Source organism: Schistocerca cancellata, chromosome 8 (assembly GCF_023864275.1).
Source record: "Schistocerca cancellata isolate TAMUIC-IGC-003103 chromosome 8, iqSchCanc2.1, whole genome shotgun sequence".
Lineage (NCBI taxonomy): Eukaryota > Metazoa > Arthropoda > Insecta > Orthoptera > Acrididae > Schistocerca > Schistocerca cancellata.
Window position 1 is genome coordinate 135273999 of NC_064633.1, and position 26613 is coordinate 135300611.

The 26613-nt window shown below is 44.7% G+C and overlaps 1 protein-coding gene, 1 long non-coding RNA gene and 1 pseudogene across 2 annotated transcripts in view; all 3 read right to left on the minus strand.

The window, feature by feature from the left end:
- Positions 1–9662, minus strand: part of LOC126095771 (synapsin) — an 859815-nt gene extending 850153 nt beyond the window's left edge. The window contains exon 1 of the mRNA XM_049910577.1: positions 9540–9662. The gene's annotated coding sequence lies outside the window, so the exon portion shown is untranslated. The remainder of the gene's footprint in view (positions 1–9539) is intronic.
- Positions 9663–9787: 125 nt separating this feature from the next.
- LOC126095105 (uncharacterized) overlaps positions 9788–26613 on the minus strand; it is a 372545-nt gene continuing 355719 nt past the window's right edge. Inside the window, exon 3 of the long non-coding RNA XR_007521909.1 lies at positions 9788–9886. This is a non-coding gene — a long non-coding RNA (uncharacterized LOC126095105). The remainder of the gene's footprint in view (positions 9887–26613) is intronic.
- On the minus strand, positions 11745–11862 carry LOC126095859 (5S ribosomal RNA; annotated as a pseudogene).

Sequence of the window (26613 nt, forward strand, 5' to 3'; positions counted from 1 at the left end):
ACTGTATTTCTTTCCCCCATTCCTGTCAATTGTTCCCTTACGCTCTCACTGAAACTCTGTACAACCTCTTGTTCTTTCAGTTTATCCAGGTCCCATCTCCTAAAACTCCCACCTTTTTGCAGTTTATTCAGGTTTAATCTACAGTTCGTAACCAATAGATTGCGGTCAGAGTCCACATCTGCCCCTGGAAATGTCTTACAATTTAAAACCTGGTTCCTAAATCTCTGTCTTACCATTATATAATCTATCTGAAACCTGTCAGTATCTCCAGGCTTCTTCCATGTATACAGCCTTCTTTTATGATTCTTGAACCAAGTGTTAGCTATGATGAAGTTGTGCTCTGTGCAAAATTCTAGCAGGCGGCTTCCTCTTTCATTTCTTAGCCCCAGTCCATATTCACCTACTACGTTTCCTTCTCTCCCTTTTCCTACTACCGAATTCCAGTCACCCATGACTATTAAATTTTCGTCACCCTTCAGTATCTGAATAATTTCTTTTATTTCATCATACATTACTTCAATTTCTTCGTCATCAGCAGAGCTAGTTGGCATAAAAACTTGTACTACTGTAGTAGGTGTGGGCTTCGTATCTATCTTGGCCACAATTATGCGTTCACTACGCTGTTTGTAGTAGCTTACCCGCATTCCTATTTTCCTATTCAGTATTAAACCTACTCCTGCATTACCCCTATTTGATTTTGTGTTTATAACCCTGTAGTCACCTGACCAAAAGTGTTGTTCCTCCTGCCACAGAACTTCACCAATTCCCACTATATCTAACTTTAACCTATCCATTTCCCTTTTTAAATTTTCTAACCTACCTGCCCGATTAAGGGATCTGACATTCCACGCTCCGATCCGTAGAACGCCATTTTTCTTTCTCCTGATAACGACATCCTCTTGAGCAGTCCCCGCCCGGAGATCGGAATGGGGGACTATTTTACCTCCGGAATATTTTACCCAAGAGGACTCCATCATCATTTAATCATACAGTAAAGCTGCATGCCCTTGGGAAAAATTACGGCCGTAGTTTCCCCTTGCTTTCAGCCGTTCGCAGCACAAGCACAGCAAGGCCGTTTTGGTTATTGTTACAAGGCCAGATCAGTCAATCATCCAGACTGTTGCCCCTGCAACTACTGAAAAGGCTGCTGCCCCTCTTCAGGAACCACACGTTTGTCTGGCCTCTCAACAGATACCCCTCCGTTGTGGTTGCACCTACGGTACGGCTATCTGTATCGCTGAGGCACGCAAGCCTCCCCACCAACGGCAAGGTCCATGGTTTATGGGGGGAGGACAGATTCGTATGTCACTATAAAGTACATCCAAAAAAGTGATATAGATCCAAAAATTATCAGTGTTTAGTTATTTCTGTTATCGCGGATATAACGTGAAACACCACAACGTCGATACGTTACGGGACCATCTGACAAGTGATATCGGTAGGTTCTACTGTATCTGTTCAATTTTCCATTTTATCAGCTGCTCTCGTCCATCTCTCCATCTCTCCATCCGTCTGTACGGTCGAGTCCCACTTCACGGAACTGAATTTCAAAACATTTGAAATGATGACGTACACACTTGGTGTCAACGAAAGGAACGGGACAGAATGGAACGGTGCGAAAGGTAACGGCACGGGATGTCAATGTCAAAGTTTGTCGGGAAGAAAGTTTTGACGTTGAGATAGGTGGGAGGAAGGTGGTGTCGCGTGCTAACACAGCGACATAGTCTCGCCGCAGGTATTCATATTATAGTAGTGGACTTCGTGCGTTTGTGTCTCCTTAGTCTTTATTTTGTTGTTCGATGATTGGAATATTTTTCCTGGACTATTCTTCCACAAAAGAGGCCACATACTTGAAAAATGATTTAGGTTTTACGGTAGCCTGAGAAGGAATAAGCCGACACTATGGACAAGTAAGAACATAAGTTAGGAAATAATTTTCATTAAATAAAGTATTTTGGATAGTAAAAAAGTCAGCTCTACAGAAGTAGAAAAACACAGTTGTTTCTCGCGTTGCGTGCTATATAGAAAGGAAAACATATATCTTGATAACGTAAAAAGGCTGCATGTGAGTTAAAGTTCCTAAAGATTGTTGTATATAAATTCTTCATTTAACAGTAAGACATTTTGTATGGCTGTATAAAATTTTAATTTATTTTCATTCATTAATGATTAAAACTAAAGATTTTATTTCTGATGATAAAATCATGATTCGATATTATTTAACTAAAATTTCAATTCGATAATGAAAACAAATAATAAGCAAAAGTGAAAAAAAAGTCTTACTAACGGGAACGTATGCAACGATATCCCGAATGCAAGCCTCAGACACTGTTCTTCTTTTTGAGTGGCAATGCTTCTTAATTAATTTGGAATTTACTTGAAGAAAAAAGAGAAAGAAAGACAGGTAGATAGACTCAACTGACCATGAATGGCTTTGGTGACATGAAACATAAATTTAGGATTTCTATCTGAACTCCATTCCTCTTGCATTAGAATATTGTCAACTGTTCTTAAAATAAATCCTTCTTCGTCAGAACCATGTCTTTTAGTTCGTAGTACTTCTTTAGGAAAGTAATGTCTGCGCACTGACTTTCATATTCTTTAACCCCTATGAAGAAAATCGTAAGAGGACCTGTCTGTAACGTTCCGTTGTGTTCTAACGAGAAGTACACGGCAACTGCTGTAACACGATTTACCAGAAACTTCGATTAGTGGAAGAGGAATCAAAATAACCGAACACGTGTGACGGCTTATCCACAGATGCCCGACCGTTTCAGAGAAAAAGACGGTCAAAGTTTTCAAAGTACTGTATGTGCCTTTTAGCGAATGATGAATTCGACCGAAGCGGTGGCACAATTGCCAGCGTTGTGGCTTCACAGTTATTGCACCCCTTGTTCGAAACCGGATTACAGTTTTTTTGTTCTTGTTTCTATCTATCTCTCTCTGTAGAAGATTACTACAAAATGTTTTCCAGTGTGTTTTGAAATAACGTTGCCCTTGTTCGTCTATTAATTATCTAATGATTATAACGATTATAAAGAATCCGCCTCGATTGTTGACCTAGGTTTCGGCGCGGATAACCACGCCTTCTTCGGAACACACTAAATCTACAAACTGCCTAAAGAGGCATAGTCCAACATTAATACAGAACGCCGAAAGGGGCAAAAGACGTCCATAAAATGTAAAATAAACGGTACGTGTGTACCATGTCAATAGCTGTACTCAGCTCAAACGTTAGAAGCGTGCTTCCTCACCCCAGCCAACGTTCAGTGGGCCGCGGGCTCTCAGGTAAACTGAGGTGGCGCCGGCAGCTAGGGTGTGAGAATGTCGGAAAGCAACGCGCGTGCGCAAATTGAGAAATCGTCTTCTTCCATGTGATTGGAAAAAATGTGTTACTAAAGTAATCCGATGATCGGGTCGAAGGCGCAGGAAGTTAATGCGTGTGTACGTATAATGTCCTAGTTCGTGGACGATTTTATAGAACTATAGAACGTGGATAGGCTGAAACTATATATATGGGATAGCAAATTCCACGCATGGTCAAAACGCATGCACGCAGGACGGACAAAATACCATCGGGTAGAAGCAGGCTAAAAGTATGGGGGATGAATAACCCATTTTTCAATTACTTGGGGTCAGTGATAGTATTTGATGACTAAGCTTGGGTGGGGTGTAAAGTTACTATATTAATTTCTAAGCGCTAATGTTCAGAAAAGGGTCAAATTAGTATGACAGACTTAATGTAGTTGCGTGAAAGGACGTACAACGGCGCGTTGGTCGCCCTTAATATCTAATGACCCTCAGAGGTCATTTTGAATAGTGATATCGGATATGTACCAAAATAGTGTACATGTCTGGTGAACAAAAATAAAAAATAAAAGTAATTGTCCTCGGTGAAATTCTTGCAGTGTATCTTGATTCACAATCAACTGCAAGAAGCAGTTTCCGGAAAAAAAGATCCAATATGAGTGGACTGCTCCGAAATTATTGGAAATGAGTGAAAAGTTCAGTAATGGTAATGAAGTTTCTCTCCCAAGCGTCACTGTGGTAAACCTCCCTTTGATCGATGATTCTGGTGTTCGGAATTTCTGTGTTTCGAATGTTTCTACGATCGGTACCATCCAATGGAATGCACGAAATGTTCCGGAAGAACAAACATAAGAATAAAATGTAATAATTAATATAAAAATTGATAACAACTATAAGAGAATGAGAATTTCAAAATACCGAAAGCCCCGAAAATACCCCCCCCCCCCCCCCACACACATATAACAATTGTATGACACTTACTGTGAAACACAGTTGTAATTCCACAGTTAATACAACGCTCTTGTGTTCCCTAATGTGGCCGGCCGGAGTGGCCGTGCGGTTCTAGGTGCTACAGTCTGGAACCGAGCGACCGCTACGGTCGCAGGTTCGAATCTTGCCTCGGGCATGGATGTGTGTGATGTCCTTAGGTTAGTTAGGTTTAATTAGTTCTAAGTTCTAGGCGACTGATGACGTCAGAAGTTAAGTCACATAGTGCTCAGAGCCATTTGTTCCCTAATGTGATATGCAGCATTTGTGCAGTAACCTTCTACGACCATGGGTAGATGAATGAAATAAAATTAAATTAAAAAGAATTGAATTTCGCTCACGGAGCGCGAAACTGCGAAGCTGCGACGCTACAAACTGCGCCACCGCTTCAGTTCAACTTTCAGCCTGCTCAAAGGCACGTAAATCATGGCGAAAACTTTGGTCGGCGTTTTCGCAGAAAAAAGGTCTGGTATCTACGGATAAGCCGAGACACATGTACGGTTATTTTGACTCCTCTTCCACTGATCGAAGTTACTCGGAAATCGGGTTATGGAACCTGCCGTATTCAAAATGGTTCAAATGGCTCTGAGCACTATTGGACTTTACATCTGAGGTCATCAGAACTTAGAAATACTTAAATCTAAGGACGTCACACACATCCGTGCCCGAGGCAGGATTCGAACCTGCGACTATAGCAGTCACGCGGTTCTAGACTGAAGCGCCTACAGCCGCTCGGCCACAACGGTCGCCTCGTCCCGTATTCACCTCGTAAGTACAGTGACTTAGCAAATACGGGATGTAGGGCACAGATCGCGCAGGTGTGTTGTATGCTCACCACACTCACCGTGTGCCATCTGCAGTTCTATAGGAGACTTTCTGAGAAGCGATTGTGCCAGTGACTTCTGTAACATGCAACCTCCTCGTGCGCTGACGCCGTCGAAAGGTGTAGGTTGGTCGGCTTCACACATTCAACCGCGTCCAGAGTCAATAGTGAATGGTTGAACGAGGGTGTCACAGTCCACAACAGACTAACTACCGGCCGTCCAGCCACCGTCGATTACAGTGACCAGCGACATCTGTGACGGATTGTCAAAAGTGAGAGAAGGGGAACAGTACAACAAATCATGGCTCAATTCAACACTGGACGTTCTACACACGTCTTCCAGTGTACAATCCGCAGGAGCATTGTGTAAGTAGGCTGTTTAGGTTATTGTGTTGGTAACGCCACGTAGTGCTCTGTATGAAAATCGCTGACTGCGCTGTGTGCAGTCTGTGGCTGGTTGGACTCACTGTTGGAATATTTGCTTGTGTAGAGTTGGACAGTTCGATGTAAACAGCGCTTAGCGTTGGGCAGTTGGAGGTGACACGCCAGCAGAGACGGATGTGGGGAGAGAGATGCTCTATCAAAATCTTTCATTTGCTAACTATTCCTATCAGTAGTTAGTGCTATCAGTAGTTAGAATCTTTTGTTTAGCTGGTTGTATTGGCGCTCGCTGTATTGCAGTAGTTCAAGTAACGAAGATTTTTATGAGGTAAGTGATTCATGAAAGGTATAGGTTACTGTCAGTCAGGGCCATTCTTTTGTAGGGATTATTGAAAGTCAGATTACATTGCGCTAAAAATATTGTGTGTCAGTTTAGTGTTGATCAGAATGAGTAAAGAGAGAAATGTCTGAGTACGTTCAGTTTCTCTCAGCTGTTTGAAAATCAAATAACGTAAGAGTTTTTCCAGCACTGTCATTCTTCATTTTTCTAAGGGGATGTTTCAATTGATTCCATGGGACATGGGAGCTGGCGCAGCACACGGGTGCCAATGTTAACCGAACGTCATCTGGCACAACAGCGTAACGTGATATGGTCGGACAAGAAATGATTTCAACTGCACCATGCCGACGGGAGGTACTGTTTGTGGTGCAGACCATATGAATCGACGGATCCTGGTATGGAATGGGACCCATAGTTGTTTTGGAAGAGATCCGAATGATCCGCTGTATGTTGAGCTGCTTGGTGACCATCTATACCCATTTTTGGCCTTCCAACACAACGCACTGACAGAAATGGGGGATCTTGCCTGAAACCCAGGCGCAGCACACGGGTGCCAATGTTAACCAAACGTCATCTGGCACAACAGCGTAACGTGATATGGTCGGACAAGAAATGATTTCAACTGCACCATGCCGACGGGAGGTACTGTTTGTGGTGCAGACCATATGAATCGACGGGTCCTGGTATGGAATGGGACCCATAGTTGTTTTGGAAGAGATCCGAATGATCCGCTATATGTTGAGCTGCTCGGTGACCATCTATACCCATTTTTGGCCTTCTAACACAACGCACTGGCAGAAATGGGGGATCCTGCCTGAAACCCAGGCATAGGTGGTTTAATCAAATGAGTTTAGGGGGACTACCAAGTGGGCTGACGTGTGAACGTAATTTTGGATTGAGGAAGGAGGTGTGCTATTGTGGTCTGTGCAGTTGTTCAGAGTCACTGTGCCAGAGTGATGTAGTGGTTAGCACATCTGCCTAGGGACCAGGAGATGTGGGTTCTAGAAGCCCGCCTTGGTACAAATTTTCATTCGTCGCTTCAGGCTGCATACATATTTCATAAATGTCTGAGTCTTGAAAAGGTCTCTGGAGTAGTTTCATTTCCCGACAGTTCTGCGGTGTTTAAGGATGACAATGTGCCGTCACATAGCTCCCAAGTCGCCCAGGTATGGTCCCAGGAACATGCATGGGAGATCCAAAGACTGGGGTGGCGCCTCCAGAGCCAAGATCTTAACCTCATAGAGTATGTCTGGGATGTCATGGAACGCAGGCTCTGTGCATGGATCCTGCACTCACGAAGAGATCAGAATTGGCTGCCGCTCTGCAAACTATTTGGTTTCATCTGCCTCCAGAGGAGAAATTAAATGAAGTCTTCGCTTTTCCTTATTCCTATCGAAAAAGAATACCAAATAAAAAAAAGAATTACAAAGCCATTGCATCAGCCACATGGGAGATTGTGTGGGCGTTGACCTTGGTCATTACGTAACTGCCTATCGCTTTTCGTTAAGTGTTTACAAACATGGCAAGCCAAATGAGACGCGTGTTGCTAGATTTTCTACAGCTCGCGTACGGGATATCCAACCCAGTACGGACTTAAGAAAATTTATGACTATTACCGTCAGCCAACAACCGCCAAGCGTACATAGAGAACCAGGGGCTCAAGGAGGCAACAGTTTTGTCTATATAAATAATGAATCTGTTAAGAAGGTGTCGTCAGTCTTCGTGCAGCCGCTCGAGCAACGGCATTGGACCGCTCACACAGAAGATACCACGATTTTATAGGAGATGAAGGCCTTACAGTTTATAAAGCAATAGACCATATTGCTATTAATACGGAGAACTATGTTGGTGCACAAGTCGTCCTGCATGGTCCATCAGCGTTTATAAGACTCACTTCCATAGCGTCTCACTGCAATCTGCAGGGCCACAGGAGGCACCGCGCGATATTAGGTGCCTATTGTATGACATTTCCTAAGTCAGAGTAAAGATACGTTTTGTTGATATTCCGGCCTAGTGTATTGTTGGTGGCATCGCCTTCTGGTCCGTTGATGTCCAGAGTATCTATGTTTCTGTCTCTCACACTCATTATCCGCCCCACTATCTATCTAGCCCTACTTTATCTCTCTAAGAGCTGACAAGTGCGAGAATTATGGCACAATCAGCTTAACAGCTCATGCATCGAAGCTGCTTACAAGAATAATATACAGAAGAATGGAAAAGAAAATCGAGAATGCGCTAGGTGACGATCAGTTTGGCTTTAGGAAAAGTAAACGGACGAGCGAGGCAATTCTGACGTTACGGCTAATAATGGAAGCAAGGCTAAAGAAAAATCAAGACACTTTCATAGCATTTGTCGACCTGGAAAAAGCGTTCGACAATATAAAATGGTGCAAGCTGTTCGAGATTCTGAAAAAAAGTAGGGGTAAGCTATAGGGAGAGACGGGTCATATACAATATGTACAACAACCAAGAGGGAATAATAAGAGTGGACGATCAAGAACGAAGTGCTCGTATTAAGAAGGGTGTAAGACAAGGCTGTAGCCTTTCGCTCCTACTCTTTAATCTGTACATCGAGGAAGCAATGATGGAAATGAAAGAAAGGTTCAGGAGTGGAATTAAAATACAAGGTGAAAGGATATCAATGATACGATTCGCTGATGACATTGCTATCCTGAGTGAAAGTGAAGAAGAATTAAATGATCTGCTGAACGGAATGAACAGTCTAATGAGTACACAGTATGGTTTGAGAGTAAATCGGAGAAAGACGAAGGTAATGAGAAGTAGTAGAAATGAGAACAACGAGAAACTTAACATCAGGATTGATGGTCACGAAGTCAATGAAGTTAAGGAATTCTGCTACCTAGGCAGTAAAATAACCAATGACGGACGGAGCAAGGAAGTTCAAATGGTTCAAATGGCTCTGAGCACTATCCGACTTAACTTCTGAGGTCATCCGTCGCCTAGAACTTAGAACTAATTAAACCTAACTAACCTAAGGACATCACACACATCCATGCCCGAGGCAGGATTCGAACCTGCGACCGTAGCGGTCACGCGGTTCCAGACTGAAGCGCCTTTAACCGCACGGTCACACCGGCCGGCGGAGCAAGGAGGACATCAAAAGCAGACTCGCTATGGCAAAAAAGGCATTTCTGGCCAAGAGAAGTCTACTAATATCAAATACCGGCCTTAATTTGAGGAAGAAATTTCTGAGGATGTACGTCTGGAGTACAGCATTGTATGGTAGTGAAACATGGACTGTGGGAAAACCGGAACCGAAGAGAATCGAAGCATTTGAGATGTGGTGCTATAGACGAATGATGAAAATTAGGTGGACTGATAAGGTAAGGAATGAGGAGGTTCTACGCAGGATCGGAGAGGAAAGGAATATGTGGAAAACACTTATAAGGAGAAGGGACAGGATGATAGGACATCTGCTAAGACATGAGGGAATGACTTCCATGGTACTAGAGGGAGCTGTAGAGGGCAAAAACTGTAGAGGAAGACAGAGATTGGAATACGTCAAGCAAATAATTGAGGACGTAGGTTGCAAGTGCTACTCTGAGATGAAAAGGTTAGCACAGGAAAGGAATTCGTGGCGGGCCGCGCATCAAAACAGTCAGTAGACTGATGACCAAAAAAAAAAAAAAAAACAAAAAAAAAGTCCTCTCAGTATGAGTACGGTGCAGCGCCGCTCACCTAGTATGCTGGCGCCCTGGTCCCTGGCGACGCCGGTGAGGCTCTGGACGCGCTGCAGCAGCGACTCGCGCGTCTTGGCGGGCGAGGAGGGCGCGCTGGTGGTGCGCGGCCCGGTGCGCAGGTTGAGCGACAGGTCTCCGCCGCTCTGCGACTGCGCCGGAGGCGGAGGCCCGCCGACCGGCGGCGCGGGGGCGGCGCTGGGGGGCGGCGGCCCGTGCTGCGGGCCCGGCGGCGCCGGCTGCACGCCGCTCGACAGCCCCAGCGGCACGCCCTCGTGCGTCGGCGGCAGCGGCTTCCGCTCGTCCGGCGCGTCGTCCAACTCAGACGACAGGTCGCCGGACGAGAACCTGGGCGGAAGCGAAACCAGACGTGACGATACACTGACGTCTCCGTCTCTGTCTGGACAGTACGATGACCGACTACACCACCCTCCGTAAGTTTGGAAACACCTAGTAATTATAAACAGTGGGAAGGAAATACAGTATAAAAAGGCATTTTCTTTTTTTCCAAATGTTTATTAAGCTCAAATAATACACACGAAGGTGCAACAATTAAATTTTCGATTCCTCAAAATAGCCAGCCTTTGCTTTCATCACTGCCTTCCACAAAAAAAAGATAAATAAATAAATAAAATAGTAATAATGGCTCTGAGCACTATGGGACTCAACGTCTGAGGTCATCAGTCCCCTAGAACTTAGAACTACTTAAGCCTAACTAACCTAACGACGACACACACATCCATGCCGGAGGCGATAATTAAATAAAATAGTAATAATGGCTCTGAGCACTATGGGACTCAACGTCTGAGGTCATCAGTCCCCTAGAACTTAGAACTACTTAAGCCTAACTAACCTAACGACGACACACACATCCATGCCGGAGGCGATAAATAAATAAAATAGTAATAATGGCTCTGAGCACTATGGGACTCAACGTCTGAGGTCATCAGTCCCCTAGAACTTAGAACTACTTAAGCCTAACTAACCTAACGACGACACACACATCCATGCCGGAGGCGGGATTCGAACCTGCGACCGTAGCGGTCTTGGTAGCATCGTTTATTTCATGTACAAGTGTGTTACAAGTGCGTCCTGAAACGTAATGCCTACGATTTTTATCTGAAACCTCTTAAAGTTTTTTAATTGAAACAAACGTTGTTAAAGTTTTACATCTTTATTCTTAAAATCTACATATTTATTTCTCCACATAATGACCCTGCCGACCAACACATTTCCCCCAAATACAGACGAGTCTGTTGATACCATCGCTGTAGAATGCTTGACCTTGTCGACGTGGGGACAAGCTCACCCCTGCTGGCTCCGCTTCATCACTATCCAAGTAAAATCCTCAAATGTGATTTTTGAGTTTTGGAAACAGATGAAAACCGGCTGTGGCCAAGTCGGGACTGTACTGTACGGCAGGTGATCGATGGCAGTGAACTTAAGGCGTCAAGTTGCTGCAGCTGTCGCAGCGCTCGTGTGTTCAAAATGGTTCAAATGGCTCTGAGCACTATGCGACTTAACTTCTGAGGTCATCAGTCCACTACAACTTAGAACAACTTAAGCCTAAGGACAGCACACACATCTATGCCCGAGGCAGGATTCCAACCTGCGACCGCAGCGGTCGCGCGGTTCCAGACTGTAGCGCCTAGAACCGCTCGGCCACCCCAGCCGCCCTGCCTTGCACACTCTCGGCATGCACTGCGTCAGTTTTGCCAAGATTTCAGTTGGAATTAATCTCCATTCCTGCATCGGCACCTTCTACAATTGTGGTCCAATCATGATTTCCCGTTTTCGGATCCTCCTATCCAATTCATCCCATAGGAGCTCGATTGGGTTACAATCAGGAGATTGGGGGCGGCCATTCCATGTTTTTCAATATTTTACGAACCTCTAGAGACTTCACTTAGTTCTGACACAAGCGAGACGTATGTTTCGGGTCTGTATCTTGCTGCAAGACAAACCCTTTTCCAATCAGAGGAAAACCAGATGTCTTAGCACGTCGCTGGAGCAATCCGTCGTCAGGCCACGAGTGGTCTACCGGGACCATACGACCGCCGTGTCATCCTCAGTGGAGGATGCGGATAGGAGGGGCGTGGGGTCAGCACTTTCCCAGTCGTTATGATGGTATTCTTGACCAAAACCGCTACTAATCGATCGAGTAGCTCCTCAGTTGGCATCACGAGGCTGAGTGCATCCCGAAAAATGGCAACAGCGCATGGCGGCCTGGATGGTCACCCATCCAAGTGTCGACCACGCCCGACAGCGCTTAACTTCGGTGTTCTCACGGGAACCGGTGTATCCACTGCGGCAAGGCCGTTGCCATGTCGCTGGAGAATGGCATGATAATCCTTTTGGTTCATTTTCCATCTGTTTTCACCAAATCTCCGTCTTTATTCCCCCCAAAGAATCCCCATACCACCACAGAATCCCCTCCATGCTTTACAGTTGGAATTACGCAGTGAGCATTCAAGTGTTCATGTGGTAAATAGCGGACAAATTGACGGCGTTTACTTCCAAATGTTTCGAACTTGGATTCAACAGTGAATAAGACTCTTTGCCAATCCCCTGCTGTCCAATGTTGGTGTGTCTTAGCCCACTGAAGCCTTTTCTTCTTGTTAACAGGGCGCAACACTGGTTTCCTTGTTGCTACATAACCTCGGATGTTGTTGTCTGCCAGGCGTCGTCTCACTGTTGACTCACTCACCGGCGTATCCCTCGTTGCGTTTAGTTGGGTTGGGTAGTTTTGGGGAAGGAGACTAGACAGCGAGGTCATCGGTCTCATCGGATTAGGGAAGGACGGGGAAGGAAGTCCCGGAATTTGCCTGGAGCGATTTAGGGAAATCACGGAAAACCTAAATCAGGATGGCCGGACGTGGGATTGAACCGTCGTCCTCCCGAATTCGAGTCTAGTGTCTAACTACTGCACCACCTCGGTCGGTGCGTTTAGTTCACCAGTCAATTCACGGACAGTTTTTAATCTGTTACGTTTACGGGTCACTACCAAATACTTTTCCTGGCGTTCTGATATTTTCCTAAGCGAGGACAATCTCCATAGGAGCCTGTTTCTCGATGCCGGTGTATCGTTTTGACAACTCCGCTGACGGAAATCATCAGTTTCTTTGCTATTTTTCGGACACTATTGCCTTCTTGGTGCAAAGTGATTACCATTACCCGTGATTCATAAGGAATATGGCACTTTGGGGCCATTTTCAATTACTTTCGCGGCGTGTTATACCTTTATGCAAACTCAACTACAAGTGAACAGAAATGTAAACAACGAACCTCTACATAGCCATGCGGTATACACGCGCCACCTGGTGTGTTTAATAGAACTGCTTGGACAGATAACGTCCGTTTACATAAAACGGAGCAGTACTAGTATGTTATTATATGTATGTATATGTACAATAATTACATGTGCAATACTGTACGTGTCATTATTAACCGTTATTTGAGCTTGCTATTCCGTATCCTAACCAATAACTTACATATATCACTTCCATCTTGCTCCGTTGTAATACGCAGCAAGGTGTTTCCAAACTTATGTAGGGCAATGTAGGTGCATAAAAACTTTTCACTGTGTACTGTTTCTGCAGGCAATCATCATAGGCTGCACCACTCGCTCCTTTCGCCTCCATGATTTCTATCTCACCCTTTATGGTCGTCCCATCCAGCTCACCCCCCCCCCCCCGAGATACCTTGGCCTTACCCTCGACCGACACCTCACCTGGACCCCTCATCTCCAGACCGCCCAACAGAAAGCCCATTCCTACCTCCGCCTTCTGAAACTCCTGTCTGGCTGGACATGGGGATTGCATCCTTCCTACCATCCTCCACACCTACAAATCCCTCATCCATCCTATCCTCTGTTGTACCAGCATTGCCTGGATCTCCGCCCCCACCTGCTTTTACAAGGCCCTCCAAATCCTTGAATGCCATGCGCTCCACCTTGCCCTCCGTATCCGCCTTACTTCCCCCACACGGCTCCTGTATGACCTGATCCCCTTCCCCCACCTCCTCCTGTTCCTCCAACATCTCCGCATCCTTTTCATTGTCCACAGGCTTGATCCCCCCCCCCCCCTCTGGTTTCCTCCTTCGTCTCCACCCCACGCCCGTTGCCACACCTCTATCGCTGTATCCCTCCCTCTCTCCACCTCCACACCCTCCATCTCCTTCATCAGGGCAATTTCCAGCGCCTCCCCCTCCCGGATGACGAACTTTGCCGTGACATCTGCCCTTCCTTCCAACTATAACCTGGCCTTGTTCCCTCCCCCCTCCCCAGGGCCCCCTTTTTCCCCTCCTTCTCCCATAGCGGATTTTCCTCCTCCCCCCCCCCCCCCTGAGACCCTGCACCACATACTTGCCTCTTTCCTTCCCACATCCCTCCCTACCTGGCACTCTTCAGCGCGACCCCCGCACTTCTCCCCCCTCTCTTCCCCTCCCTCCCTCCCAATCTTCTTCCGGTCTCCCTCATCTCCTTGCACCTGGCAGATCCTCCGTTTTGATCATCGTCGGTGTGCCACATCAGTGTTTTGTTTAGTGCTGTTTCTCCTGTGCGTCAAGAGGTGTGATTTTAATTGTGTACTGCCGTGAGGTTCGCGGTCAGTGTTTGTTAGGTGCTACACTATCCGTCGATACTTTTTATGCTCCAGTCGTAGTATGCCTTGTGTTCTTTTAATTGTCACAGTGTGTGGCTTTTTGTGTGCGCTACTTTTAAACAGTTTTTTATCTCCATTTTACAGTCGCCCCTTTTTCTGTCTATTTCCTTCCATGATGTTCCCCCCTTTTTTATATCTATGTTCACCATATTCTCTCCTTTGTTATTTTTAAATGTCTTCTATTGTTTGTTCTATGTCTTTTGGCATATGCTGCTGCCAGCCCGCCCTGATGGGGAATTGAAATACAATAAAGAAAAAAAAATACTGTTTCTGCCCCTGCCCCATCCTTGCCTCTTTCCCTCACACGTCCCTTCCTACCTGGCCTTCTCTGGTGTGCCCCCGCCCATCTCCCCCCTCTCTTCCCCTCCCTCCCTCCCTCCTCGCGCCTGGCAGATCCTCCTTTTTGATCATCATGCCACGTCAGTGTTGTATTTACTTCTGTTTCTCCTGTGCTTCGACAGGTGTGAATTTCATTGTGTGCTGGCCGTGTACTTAGTGTTACTGTCAGTGTTTGTTATGTGCTATGCCATCCATCGATACTTTTATGCTCTGGTCATACTGCACCTTGTTTCTTTTAATTGTCCCAGTGTGTGGTTTTTTGTGTCTACTACTTTTTTACGGTTTTTATCTCCATTTTACAGTCGCCCCCTTTTTTGTCTATTGTCTTCCATGATGTTCCCCCTTTTTCGTATCTATGTTCACCATGTTTTCTCCTTTGTTATTTTTAAATGTCTTCTATTGATGTCTTTCGGCTAAAGAGCTGCGCATATGCTGCTGCCAGCCCGCCCCGATGGGGAATTGAAATACAATTAAAAAAAAAAAATACTGTTTCTGGTTGACATCTCATCACCCGGACTATGATCACACAACAAAGTGAAACCAAGGTACTTAACATGCTACAGCGTCTTCAAGTGCGAACTTACTAGACTAGGCTTTAGAGAGACTGTTATTTATATCAACCGACAGGACAGTGTACTGTTAACAGCCACAATTTATTTTTTCTGTGTATATGCCTGAAGCGAAGAGTGAAAGTTTGTACCAATGTCGAGTTTCAAAAATGGTTCAAATGGCTCTGAGCACTACGCGACTTGACTTCTGAGGTCATCAGTCGCCTAGAACTTAGAACTAATTCTGAAGCACCTAGAACCGCACGGCCATACCGGCCGGCCTCTACTGAAGATGTTTTGTAAATAAAAGTGAAACGCCTCAGGTGAAACACTCCCATAAATTACAATACGCTTATAACAGGGAATAACAAATAATAAGTTTATGTTTATTTACTTTAGCTGTACACTGTTGTGAAGTAATAACCAGTGGAATTGTCCGATATTTTAAAAAAAGATGCGTCAAAACTTGAAACGCGCAACTGCTAGGGTAGGTACTGTAGATCAGTGTAGGGAAACTTTGAACTGAACGACAAGCAAATGGGTTGTGACCGATTTTGTACAGCGTGTTGTTGGATGAAGTGCTGCCATAGTTGTGACAGCGAACAAAACTGTTGCTACTGAATGTGTTATTCTCAGATACAAAATAAAAACAACTATACAGCCAAGCAGCAAAACACTGTATTAAGGTAGGGTACAATAAGACCCACATTATGAATGCACAGACTAACTGGAAGATTGAAGGTCAAGCGCTGGAGAATGTGAACGGCTATTGTTACCGGGGAGAAAAGTAACAATTTACAGAGCAACTGGTCCCAAACGCTGCACAAACTGCGATATGTTACAAAAACAACTTCTGGAAAGAAAAACCTGTCCAGGAACGTCGAACTGAAACGTAATAAGTCAACAATCAGAAATACCTTATTATGCACAACGGAGAGGGCCTGCATCCTGCTCGAAGAGGTGGAATGAAAGATCTTGAGACACATCGATGCACGAAGAAATAAGGTGAAGTATGGATACATAGATCAAGGCGAGATCTGTTTGAGAACGTTGGACCAATGTCAAGCATGATACCCATGAGAAGCCTGAGATTTGTTAGGCACACAGTGAACAATTGGATGAGAGAAGCGAGGGGCAACTGGAAGACAATTAGAATAAGTGAAAAAAATCAATATACTACTGTCCAGAATATATCCAGCTACACATATACAGTGGAAAGTCATTGGTGAACTCATACCAGAATTAAAATGAAGTTCATGGAAGCAGAGAGACCCAGAAGAGCGAGAGAATGAAGAGGTACTGGGAAGAAAGTGACCTGTGATCCTAAAGGGGCGGAGCGAACCGTATAAATGTAATTGGGGTGTTCCAGTAAATAAATGGCAGTAATGAAAGTGATTCTAAGAGTTATACTTATCTTCTAACTTATAACCACATACAGTGTGGGTTCGTATGTCAGCAGAGGGTGTGCTGTAAAACTATTTAATATGTTGGTTATATCACAGTATATGCATTTTTTAAGAATTTAGTTTAAATGGTAAAAACCGAAATAGATCGAATACCAAACGTACTCCGAAAATCTTTCAATGTTCGCACTAGGAACTTGGTGAGCCATTATCTGTCAGATTGGGAGTGTCACTGCTCTATGCATTAGTAGCAACGACAGTGGATGCGGTATCATAGTGGAAGTAACTGCATTTTAGTCCTTCATCCAATTGTGTTTGTGTGTGACATCGCTTCGTTAAGTTTCTACAGAAAGCAGTATGGGACGTCACTAGTAGCACAGAGTGTAAACCGGTGCAGATCGGCTCAAGTGCTACCATAGTGTAGGTGGGAGTCAGTAGGGACAACAGGTACACAGAAATCAAGCTTGTTAGCCAATCGACAGGACTCGAACGGAGGGAACACAAGGAGCAGTTATCGATTGCAGGCGATCGATCAATCGATCGGTCGACCAGGGCAGCACGAGTGAGGCGCGAGCCCTAAGAATTCCCCGCGCACGCTGGCTGAGGGCTGGAGGGCATCAAGGGCCTGATCGCCAGACAATGGCGCCTTTGTGCGCAGGCCGGCCGGGTACGGCAGATCACGGGGCCCTGCGGACAGAACTGCGCCATTAGGGAGGCGGCGTAACTCATCTCCGGTGAAACTTTAAACGGCGAGGGGCTGCAACGGCGGAGGACGGGGAGGAGAAAGGAACGCAGCCATTCGTGTTCTTCCAATCAGGAATTTCCTGAAAATTTCACCTATTCCGTACGCTGACTGTGCTACCGATGACGTCCCATCTGCAATTTTGCTTTGTACAAGTTAAGCCTGCTGAACCTTGATGAAGCGATGTCGCATGGAAGCACAATTGGTCGACGGACTAAAATGCAGTTAGTCCCACTATCATGTTGCATCCACTATCATTTTTACTAATGAAGCAGAATTAATAATTTTTCCTCGCCAACCACTCACAGACTTGCGATGTTACCTAACTCCACAAGCAACTTTTCATGTTCACTGACGCTGGGTCCGACTTTTCTAAGCCGTTGCAGTTACTACTGTGTTTCGTGGCGACGGCACGATTTATTGTAGTATGTGACAGCCTTTCGGTAAGGAAGCTTATTGAAAATATCTTGATGCACCCCCCACCCCCTAAGAATCCTTCCCATCACGTGACTTTCCTCTGACTCCTCACACGCACTAAACACCGGCGAATATTCTATTTATATCTTGCAATCTCAACTGCAACATTCGCATTCTTTATCCTCCAGCTACACTATGTGATCAAAAGTATCCAGACACCTGGCTCAAAATGACTTACAAGTTCGTGGCCTCTGCCTCGTGATCACTCGGTGATCACTGGGTGGCTCGGCCACCTCGGTCGGCCGAAATTAGCTTATCATACGATCATATAAATATCGCATTACACCCTACTGCGGACCATGTTTACGTTTATTAAGCATCTGGAGGTCTGGATCCCCACAAATCCAAAATTTAAAATTACATTCGTAAGCTGCTACCACTCACTAATATTACCATCTATCAATTAATTATTCCAGTGCAATCGGTTTTTTGCATTATGATTTTACATCTGTTACGGGACTATTTCCGAAAAAAATATCACGTTTCACTTGAATTCCACGAAGCAATAAATATCTTGGATCATATTATGGTAACTAGAATGAGTTGACCGCAGCTCGTGGTCGTGCGGTAGCATCCTCGCTTCCCACGCCCGGGTTCTCGGGTTCGATTGCCGGCGGCGTCAAGGATTTTCTCTGCCTTGTGATGACTGGGTGTTGTGTGATGTCCTTAGGTTAGTTAGGTTTAAGTAGTTCTAAGTTCTAGGGGACTGATGACCATAGATGTTAAGTCCCATAGTGCTCAGAGCCATTTGAACCAAGTTCGTGGCGCCCTCTATCGGTAATGCTGGAATTCAATATCGTGTTGGTCCACCCTTAGCCTTGGTGACAGCTTTCACTATCGTAGGCATACGTTCAATCAGGTGCTGGGAGGTTTCTTGGGGATTGGCAGCCCATTCTTCACGGAGTGCTGCACTGAGGAGAGGTATGGATGTAGGTCGGTAAGGCACGGCACGAAGTCAGCGTTCCAAAACATCCCTAAGGTGTTCTATAGATTCAGGTCAGGACTCTGTGCAGGCCAGTCCATTATAGGGATGTTATTGTCGTGTAACCACTCCGCCACAGGCCGTCATTATGAACAGGTATTGAAAGATGGAGCCGCCATCCCCGAATTGCTCTTCAACGGTGGGAAGCAAGAAGGTGCTTAAAACGTCTATGTAGGCCTGTGCTGTGATACGAGGGTTGTTTTTTAAGTAAGGGCCGTTTTTATTTTTTAAAAAAGATACAAATACGTTTGTAAAAAAACTTTTATTTTCTGATTCTACACACTTTTACCTATTTTTCTACAAAGTTGCCTTGTTTATTTAAGCACTTGCCATACCGTACAACTAAGTTTTTAATTCCCTCTTCAAAGAATTCGGCCGCCTACTCCGACAGCCAAGAGTTCACGGCCGCTTTTACTTCATCGTCGTCATTGAAGCGCTGCCCGCCAAGATGGTGTTTCAGGTACCGGAAAAGGTGAAAATCGCTAGGAGCAAGGTCGGGGCTGTATGGTTCATGGTCCAAAACTTCCCAGCCAAAAGAATCAATCAAATCCCGCGTCTTTTGAGAGGTGTGAGGCCTAGCGTTATCGTGCAGGAGCAAAACTCCTTTTGTCAGCATGCCGCGCCTTTTGATTTGAATTGCTCTGCGGAGCTTCTTTAGAGTTGCACAGTAGGCATCTGAGTTGATTGTCGTTCCTCGTAACATAAAGTCCACTAGCAAAACACCGCGCCGATCCCAGAACACAGTTGCCATAATCTTGCGCTTTGACAGCGTCTGTTTGGCTTTGACCTTGACGGGTGAGGTTGTGTGTCGCCATTCCGTCGATTGTCGCTTGCTTTCGGGAGAGATATGGGATACCCATGTTTCATCTCCAGTGACAATTTGTCATCCCCTTCTTCCTCGTAATGAATCAAAAAGTCCAATGAAGTGGCAAATCTCTTCCCTTTGTGGTCCTCTGTGAGGAGTCTGGGTACCCACCGAGAACACAGTTTCTTAAAGTTTAGGTTTCTTAAAGTTTAGGTTTTCAGACACAATTTTGTACAAAACCGATCTTGAAACTTGTGGAAATTCCAAAGAAAGAGTGGAAATTGTGAATCTTCTGTCCTCACGAATCTTTGTTTCGACTGCAGCCACCAAATCATCAGTGATCACAGAGGGCCGGCCTGAGCGTTCTTCGTCATGGACGTTTTGACGGCCATTTTTAAACTCTCTAACCCATTGACGCACTTTACCTTCACTCATCGCATTCAAGGCATACACTTCTGTTAACTGACGATGAATTTCTGCAGCTGATAGGCTTCTCGCGGTCAAAAAACGTATCACTGACCGTATCTCACACGCGGCGGGCGATTCAATAATCGTAAACATTATAAAGTAGCACAGCGATGCGTACACGTTAGCTACAGAGCTGCAACTTGCATCAGTGTGAACGGGAAGGATGCCGGTAAGTGGCGCGGTGGCTTGTTGCGGCGTCCGCGCGAACTACGGGACTATACGCACGAACGGCCCTTACTTAAAAACCAACCCTCCATGAGAAACACGACCACACCATAACACTACCGTCTCCGAATTTTACTGTTGGCACTAAACACGTTCGCAGACGACGTTCACCGTGCATTCGGCATATCCACACCCTGCCATGAGATCGCCACATTGTGTACCATGATCCGTCACTACACACAACGTTTTTCCACTGTTCAATTGTCCAATGTTTACGCTCCTTACACCAAGCGAGGCGTCGTTTGGCATTTACCGGTGTGATGTGTGGCTTATGAGCAGCCGTTCGACAATGAAATCCAAGTTTGCTCACCTCCCAACCAACTGTCATAGTACTTGCAGTGGATCCTGATGCAGTATGGAATTCCTGGGTGATGGTCTGGATAGATGTCTGTCTATTACACATTACGACGTTACGACCCTCTTCAACTGTCGGCGGTCTCTGTCAGTCAACAGACGAGCTCGTCTTGTAGGCTTTTGTGCTGTATGTGTCCCTTCACGTTTCGACTTCACTACAAAATCGGAAACAGTGGACCTAGGGATGTTGAGGAGTGTGGAAATCTCGCGTACAGACGTGTGACACAAGTGACACCCAATCACCTAACGAAATTCCAAGCCCGTGAGTTCCGCGGAACGCCCGATTCTACTCCCTCATGTCTAATGAGTACTGGGGTCGCTGACATGGAGTACCTGGCAGTAGGTGGCAGCACAATGCACCTAATATGAAAAACGTATGTTTTGTGGGGTGTACGGATGCTTTTTATTACATAGCATTGCTGTGGTGATACGTTTGCACCACTCTACAAACAAATCCCATCAACAGTACAGTTACACATTCTCCATACCATCTTCATAAAAAAAAAAACCGTCACAGACATCTCCCAAAGAAATGAACCCTTACATTTGCCTCTCCTACCAGACCTAACGCATCAACCACACTTCCCCACATCTGGGATCCATCTTTCCTTCCCAAGTTCTTCTACGCTTCCTTCTTCATACTCATTTCCTAGCCTCCACTTGCCTCAATCTCAAACCCCCTATCTCCGTTCCACTCACTTTCGCGCGCTGCACCAGTTGTCAAATCCACGCCTTCTGATTTAAAACGCCGCACCTTACACCACCAGACCCACTCATCCTATCCGCTCCAAAATAATCCTCTCCCTATGTAGGCAGTTTCCTTTTAAATGGATCGAAATACTTCATCAATTTTTCTCAGTATTATTTTAATAGACCATCAATGCCAATCCGTCATTTTAAGAACTTTCTAAAATATCATGTTTTTATTGGTTTTAATATTTTGAAACTACACTGCCGGAAAAAAATAGAATATCATAAAAGACGAAGTCGAGTTTCATGCGGTGTATGTCACCTGAGGGATAGTAAATGCGTCGTCCGCCAACAGATAGCGTAGTGGCACAGATTTCAGCGCGGAATCTGTGTGCACCCTTTAATAGGGAATGGTCAAAGGCGGAAGGCTCATTGTGGTGAAAACGTGTGAAGCAAGTAGGTGATCATGCTACAGACATGCACCTGTGCTTCCTACAGTCAACTGAGCGAGTTTGGAAAGGGTTAAATTATGGCCTTCCGAGTGGCAGGATGGTTCTTCCTGAGAACTGCCACACAAGTTGCACGTGCTGTGTAAGTTGTTCAACGACGTTGGAATGTGGTCACGTGAATATTCTCACAGTCGAAACGAGGTTTTGGAAGTCCGCGCAGAAACGCCGCCTACCAGATCGTCGTATTGTGAGAGTAGCAGCGGCAGGTCGTACAACTAGCGCTGCATTGGTAGGACGGCTTATGAGCCCAACGCTTCAACATGAACTGTTGTGAACCGGTTATTAGCAGTGGGATTACGGGCACGCTCACCTGTAGCCCGTCTTCCACTCACGCTACAGCATCGTAGTGCACGGCTAGACCGGTGCCGTCAGAGGATCATTTGGAAGATGAAATGGCTCGCCGTGGTCTTCAGCGATGAAAGCCGATTCTTGGTGCACGCAAGTGACAATCGTTTGCGCGTACGACGAAGACGTGGTGAGCGGTGTTTGGTAGAGTCCATTCGTCCAAGACAAACTGGCCTTACCAGAGGCCTTATGGTTTGGGATGCGGTAAACCACAACTTCCTTTCACCTTTGGTGTTTCTAGAGGGGACGCTAACCAGCGCTCGGTACGTGCAGAATGTTGTTAGACCCGTTATTTTGCCGTTCTTGGAACAGGGATGTGGTGCGTTGCTCCAGCAGGATAGTGCTCGCCCACATACTGCCCATGAAGCTCAACTTGCTCTTCAAGACATGCAGCAACTTCCCTGGCCAGCACAGTCTCCGGAATTGTCTCCATTCGAGCACGTGTGCGGTATGATGGGACGAAAAGTGACTCGTGCGGCTCGTTGTTCATCAACTCTTACAGAACTACGTAGGCGTGGCATAACGTATCCCATGACGGTATTCGCCATCTGCTCGATCGACTGTATGCTAGATTCAGCGCATGCACTGCCGTCTGTGGAAGCTACACATCGTACTTGCATAAGGTGTTTCTGCATGGGTCCATACCTGGTGCCTCAGGACTGCTTATTCTATTGATCTCTAAACTGAATCATTTCATGTACTCCACATGCACTGTTACAACACTGAATCTTGAGTAAATTGGAAACCTCTAAATGGGTGTATTAATTTTTTTTCTGTCAGTGTCTATGTAATAATTTAAATACTTGTGGCTGAATAATGACATGTTGTATCGCTCACAGCCCATTATTGTCAGTGAGCAACGAAAGAAAAATTAGAAAGGGAAAGAAGAAGATAACTTTTAATGGGCAAGATTGCTCTAACTTAAGTTGATATACAACTCGCGATTTTACACTTTTCATCGCTGTGATCGTCTGTAAATCTAGCTTCAGCGATTCTCGGCACCAACCAACCAGCCACTACAGCTCTTGTAAGGTTTGTAGCTTTTTTTGGTACTCAAGACAAGTGATGTAAGCTCTCTTTTCATTCGATGTATCATCCTTCTTATCTGCATACAGATATTTTTCTAACAGAGGTTTTCCATAGTCGATATGTTACGTCACAGAGGTTGTGAGAACAAGGAGTGTGATCTTTGGTTACTAGTAGTATTGTCGTTGCTAAGCATTCTGTGAGAAATTAGAGAACGAATCAGGTGTTTTTCTCACTTCTGAGCAGTCTGGAAAGAGATTGCAGAGCACAAAGAAAGTCATATAGTATGCTGAATTTTGGAAATATGATTTGGTTAAGATTAATTTGAGAAATGAAAATTTCCAGGCACTGTTATTGCTGCCTTGCTTGCTTGCGCATAATTTATGATTTGTTTGGAAAATGGAAAGTTAGTGGGATTTTTTCATTGTTATTTCGGGTTGGTCAGCTTCATTCTTCAGACATGAATAAGTAAAGCTATCAGTTTACATGGCTTGCAGACAGAAGTTACTCCTTTATCAGTTTAATAATTAATTTAACGGCAGAGTCAAGTTTTCTTAATGATAAACAATTGTTGTAGAGCTCTTGCTAGCTGTGAAAGAGCGTGTTTCATTAGTAACAATATAGTTCTTTTTTTAAAAGAAAATGGGTAGGTTCTTTCCAGTCATTTAACAAAGTTAAATTGTACCACTGTCTCCTTACGGAATTTTATTTTCTGGTTACTTGTGTCGCCGCATTGTATTGCACTGAGAGGAACACAGTGGCTAAGACTAAAGCGTGATCTGCCTCAAATAGCTGTACGTCTTTGCGATGCAATACGCAAGGCTTTCTTTCCTTTAGCTAGTTTGCCGCTGCGCTTCATATTTTATGTTCATCGCTTCGAGCAGTACCGAGTATCCATTGCTACAGGTGCGCCATATAAATTTACTAGCACCAGTTTTACTTCATTTAGGAAACATTTGGGTCATTCATAGGTATGTATTGCATTTCAAAATTAATGCCGCAGTCAGATTAGGTAAAGTTCATTTCAGATCATATTTCTTATGCAGGCAGCTTTATTCTGACAGTGCAGTGTTAAATTTGCGTGTGTATCATGCAGCGTTTGGAAACTGGTTTAGTCAGTTCGTAAAGTTACAGTGCATTTTCACAGAAACATTTTTGTGATTATTTATTCCTTCAAAATTAGTCTTGTAATGTATTATTTTTTATTCTGTTAGTCTTGTGAGCTGAAATTGCAAGTCACGTAGTATGTCGTCAGGCATTGTAGCGCTGTTCACTGTGTTAAACAATACATAATTTCACAGGGCAGCCTTTTTATTCTGCAGTTTACGTTATGATAAAAGTTAATTAAAATTCAGTTATATAGTTTCAGACAGTTTGGTGACTCACCTTTATCAGACAGCGTTTCGTAATTACACCATTTGCAGTGATGAGAACGGCAACATAGACACATGAAGTTTAAGATAGGAAACAAGTTCAGTTTTAGTTCGCAAAAGAATATACATTTATATTTATAAAAGTTACACCCTTCGCTCTGGTTCGACAGGACATGAATTGCCTCGTACGATGAATATGTTCAACTTCCCTGTCACTAATTATTGCCGGAAAACTGTGAGAAGGGGCATTGTGTTTGCAGCATGCCATCTATCCCTATGATTTACGCTAACGTACCGATACGTTAAAACGAAACAACATTGCTTCTCCCCCAGTAGTGTCTGTAGTACTGGGATGTCTTTGGTACCTGAGTTGAGAGGATGCCCGCTTCACCTTGTAAGCCGGGAACTTGACATCTGTTTTCCGCTTATTTTCGCGGGTGAAACCTTTGAACCAGACACTCCTCTGGAGGTCGCTCAAGGGCGAGCAGTCGCCTCGAGCGTGTCAAATGGTCCACGCTACAATGCAGTTGATGACAAGAACTTACCAAAGGGGCTCAACCTAACAAGAGTATGTAAATGCATCATTTTCTTGTAATGCGAACTTACAATCGCTGAATACTTATTCTAATCATTCCATGAAAGTTTTTGGACTATTCTGTTACGGGGGCCTAGTATCTTATTTAACCGTCTTTATTGCTTTTGATAAGGATCGATTTAATCTAATGACACTTCCGTGTTTAGTAATCGCGGGATCGGGACGTCAATCCTAAAAAGTTTGACAGCCGAATGGTAATTCAACGCGTGTTCAGGTCAGTATGGACTTTGTTTGCGGCGGTATTTCTTTCAACTGCCTTACATCTTCTTTCCATGTGATTTATCGGTGCTCTTTGTAACTACGATTACTGTATGACTGTGAAGGTTGTATCTACCGCAAGTAACACGCGGTCACGCATCTTGTACGTTCAGTGACTTCAATTAAGCCAGTGACCGGCCAAACCTGCTGCAACTAATGTCTGTAATCTTTAACTCCCTTTGTTTTGCTATTCTTTTCACCTAAATACATACGTTTATTCAAAGTTGCTAATAACGCTTTTGCACATCACGACCGGACTATTTCACAACTCCTGCTCCATCCTTCCCAAGTTTACAATCTCGGTTTACGGTCTCGACTACCTATAACATATTACGTACACGGCGCATACCGGGACTTCACACACCCTCTCAACCCGTTAAGTCTAATTTAGTTTCCTCCTTCTCTTCCGAGTGCTTCACGGTTTTGTTTAGGCAGTGTGTTTAGAACCTTCGTCAGAGTCCTGCAGCAAACTCCGTGTTCAACACTGAAGCATGCGTTTTCGCAGTTAACCCGACTAATAATTGAAACTGAGTGTTTATATAATCTCAAAGAGTGTTTGGACTTGTAAAGTCTGATATCCTCTTTAGCCAATGGATCGGTTGGAAACACGGCTTACTGATACAGTAGGCAATCAGAAACTGATCATCTTTTGCAATCGAAGGTAAACGCCAACAGGGACAGAATATCCCTCTATAGATACCAACACAGAATTCTCAAGCACCGTTCGTATGGAACTCAGCTTGATCTGTTTCTCCGCGTGATCCAAAACGCTGTTGATAAGTGTCCATTTGCTTGAGTTTCGGAAAGCCGTCGATGCAAATTACGTGCTTACAAATTTAAGTTGTCTCATTTTTTATCAGTTTGCTGGAAATGTTCCACTCTAGCTGTTTGATAGTATCAAAGACATCGAACAACTATGTTAGCCAGTTTTGAGGGGCAAACTTACTCCATAGGTACAAGCGTCGGTAATCAGAGTCTCAACTGTGTAGCCTACGACACATCACCTATGTACTCCGTTCACACTAACACAAAACGATCCCATCCGAAAGTTATGAAACTGATATTAGTTATAAATTAGATAACACACTTTTACGGAACACTCGATTTCATTCGTTCCTTGATTGCAAATTACATGAACATGGTTTCTAACCACATTCGCACTACACTTGCATATACTCGTTATTCTCGGTATAAAACGAGTTATCCATTGCCACTCTTTCTGTACGGTCGCGTTTTCAACACTAAACGTTTAATAATCGAAAGATTAAAACTTTT